General features: G+C 36.1%; 1 long non-coding RNA gene across 1 annotated transcript; it reads right to left on the reverse strand.

The window, feature by feature from the left end:
* Positions 1-838: 838 nt before the first annotated feature.
* Positions 839-2,067, reverse strand: LOC147532521 (uncharacterized). The gene is made up of 2 exons (XR_015227807.1): positions 1,839-2,067; positions 839-1,328 (listed from the first exon to the last, which is right to left on the reverse strand). It is a non-coding gene; the product is annotated as an uncharacterized LOC147532521 (long non-coding RNA).
* Positions 2,068-3,647: the final 1,580 nt, after the last annotated feature.

Raw genomic sequence — 3,647 nt, forward strand, 5'->3', positions numbered from 1 at the left:
ACAATCACCAACAGTCGCCGGCGTACTAACAGGCGTAATTTCTTCCTAAGTCCGATCACCAACCGTTGCCGTTGCAGTCTCTGTTACTACTCTTCTACCGTCATGGATGTTAACACCTCAAGCAAACCAGATGTAAACTCATGGGCAATGGAACACATTGTTGGGAATTGCTTCTAAATCCCGATTCATTTTGTGTCAATTGATTATGTAATTGCTAGAATTTTGCTAGATCTGAACTGCTTCATCGTTGAATTCTTGATTTTGATTTGCATTTGTGTTTGTTGAGATTGATGTGAACTTTCCCAGGGAAAAAAGAGATTGATTTGAACTAAATTGTACATATCCTTTTGCTGGTGTTAACAAGATCTAGTTTGTTCAATGGTAGAAAATTATTTTTTGTAGTGTTTATCAGATTGATTTTGAACTAATTTATGTATAAAAAAGATGATTGATTTTGAGTAATTTATTTATAAAATAAGGTGAGTTAAAAGATAGGAGAAGAAGATAAGAAAAGATGAGTAAACTTACGAGTCCAAAGTGCAATATTGATTATGTAAGGGTACATTGGGTATTATTTAAAGTATAACAATAGAAACGGAATATCCCAAGATGATTCCGTTAAAAGGGAGTCCAAAGTGCAACACTGAAAAAAGGAGTCCAAACTCCAAACGGCAAGTCAATTATACGAAAGGGAGTCCAAACAGCAAATCTCCGTTCTGCTTATCTATTGAATTAATTCTCTACTACTAGTTCTTCAATTAAACTTTTGGTCAAAGCTACGAACAGCCATTGATTTTCTATCCATATATAAAATTATGAATGTATATACGAGAGCAACTTCACCAAATAGAATTATATCATGTTAAAAATTAATGCTTATGAATTCAACAACAAATATATTATTTAACCCACAAAGTAGACCTTGGGATCAAAACAAGCTGATACGGTCTACTTTACAACCCAAAAAATGCAATATGCCTTATTCCATCAAAACAAGCAAACAAACACTAGAGAAAGCACACAAGCATACATTTTTATTGAGAAAATATACTCTAACAAATTGATGCATATATGAATAGTATCAGTCTTTTCTTTAATGCGGATAAGTTGACATAATCATCAACTGCTGGGAGTTGGTTAACATTCGGGAAGAGCCTTGGACTGCAGTTTCCAGTCATTACAGGTGCACCTGGTCTGCGGAGGTTGGGAATTGTCGCAGTCACACTTCTTGCATTTTACAGGGCACGAGGGCATGCGATCTTTACACTTACAATTGGTAGCAATTTCTGTTACACATCTACGATCACGGCAGCATTTTGGCGATGTCTCTGGAATTATTCCACATAATTAGTAGTGTTAGACATACCATTAAGATGTATAATTTTAGTTAATGTACTTAATACATTTAGTTTTAAGAGTACAATGTAGCAAAAATTTGGTGATATAAAGCAATATTCAAGGGATTGAAAAAGAATTGAAAATATTTTCATCTTAACCTCCAAACATGTCTTATAAAAATACTGTAATCAATAATCAAGTTAGACGGTATCTGTGCAATTCGAATTGTTTTGCATCTGTAGAACCCATCTGACCTAACTCTCTTTCAAAACAAGCTTGTAATGAAAAGATCGCTCGCCAAGATTTATCTAGTTTATAGTTGTATATGTCCAGACAATGCCGGATAATATTTCCCCTCAAAGCATAACTAGACACATATATTACATGTTAAAAAATGCTATCGTTTTTTTTTCTTTCTTTGTGATTATGTCTTTTTTTGCCATGAACTTTTGATCCGAGTAGGCAAAAGCCATTAAAATATAAAGAAATGTTAATCATACCGGCGGACACATCAATGCCACTGGAACCGACGTTTGCATCAACCTTGACCGCTTCCCCTGTGAGAATAGATGTAGTTGCCACAACTACTACCAAGAGCAGCGCAGTTATCATTGTTACATTCATCTTTCCGCCCATTCTCTCTCTCTCTCTCTCTCTTTTTCTACTATGTTGATTTCTCTTCTTCCCTCTGGCAAAGATACAATACAGATAGCACATCTTGTTTATGACCTGAGTGGCCTTTTTATAGGCCCACATAGGCTATTTGTGACTCAATCGAAGTAGAGCCTAGTCATCAACAACGTGCTATTCACAAAACATCGTATAATATTGTAAGGCCAGCGCTTTGGGGAAAGCTAAATAGTTTTCGGGGTGTGAAATTTTAAAGGGAATATGCAAAATTTTGAAAAATTTCCGGGGAAGCATATTTTATGGAGAATATGGTTCAAAATAAAAAACTCTCCCCCTCACCTCCCTCCACCTCATCTTCTCTCTCTCTTCTCCGATAGGTCGCCGGCCGGAAAATTTTCCGGCCGGCGACCATGAAATTTTTTTTTTCTCTCACATCTCTCTCTCTCTAAACTCCGGCGAAGGGGGTTTCCCTTCGCCGGAGTTTAGAGAGATGTGAGAGAAAAAAAAAAAAAAAAATTTCATGGTCGCCGCCGGCCGGAAAATTTTCCGGTCGCGACATATCGGAGAAGAGAGAGAGAAGATGAGGTGGAGGGAGAGAAGTGAGGTGGAGAGAGAGAGCTGAGGTGGAGAAGCTATTTTGCTTTCCCCCTAAATAAAATTGTCAAACAAAATTGACCAATTTTTTACCAAGTCTTCACACCCCGGAAACTATTTAGCTTTCCCCAAAGCGCTGGCCTATTGTAATTATATATTCGTCCGAGACATAAACATAATGGATCTCCACTAAAATAAAAGAAGTTTCATTCGAAACCTACGTGTTTAGTTTATCTTCATGCCTACATGATTGGTTTTGGTTCATCAAGAAAAAAGGGAAGAAGAAGATGGAGAGGAGGGGGAGGAAGAGGAGAAGAAGCAGAAGAAGAGAAAAGGGAACATGAAGCGAGAAAAGAGAGGAAGAAGAAATTCAAGAATATTGGGTTAAAAGTCGTCGCTGGTGGTGGCCTTCTGCCAGAAAAATAGGTGAGGAGAGAGAGGTAGAGATGAAGTGAACGAGAGATCGAATAAAGTGGAGGAGAGATGGAATGAAGTGGAAGAGATAAGGTAAAGTTAAGGTTTTAAGATTCGTAAGAATTGATTATGTTTCGCCCTAAGAGAATTTCCAAAAACAATTTAATGTTATTTTTGTGGCTTTTAGAGGCCAAATCAAAATGGCAGACACTTATAGGGGCCAAAACAGTTAGTTTAATTATCTCAAATTGGAGGCCAAAACAAAATTAACTCAAAACTTAAAGTGTAACGTAGAATTTCTTGGAGTTTTCATTAAAACACATATCTAGTGTAAAATTCAACTTCAATGTCTAAAATAATATGACAACATGTATTATTGAGAAGTCGTTTTAATATTGTACATCTAAAGACCAAATGGAAGAGAGACATTTTAGAGATCCATTTCTCACACTTGACACCTTTGATTTTTAGTGTTTTTCTTGTTGCACTGGAGATGCTCTAACTGGACATTTAAGCTCCAAAACTTATATCTTTCAACAAAAAAAAAACTCTAAAACTTATATTGCCACATAAAATCTTAGAAGTTCGGTTAAAAAACCTTTTTCATTTCAACACTCTAATTAAAGAGATGCTCTTACTCGAGTACATTATCTTTTTTTATTCTTACGACT

The sequence above is a fragment of the Eschscholzia californica genome, unplaced genomic scaffold (genome assembly GCF_041429995.1).
Source record: "Eschscholzia californica isolate CP2 unplaced genomic scaffold, dmEscCali1.0.p SCAF_6, whole genome shotgun sequence".
In the NCBI taxonomy this organism is placed as follows: domain Eukaryota; kingdom Viridiplantae; phylum Streptophyta; class Magnoliopsida; order Ranunculales; family Papaveraceae; genus Eschscholzia; species Eschscholzia californica.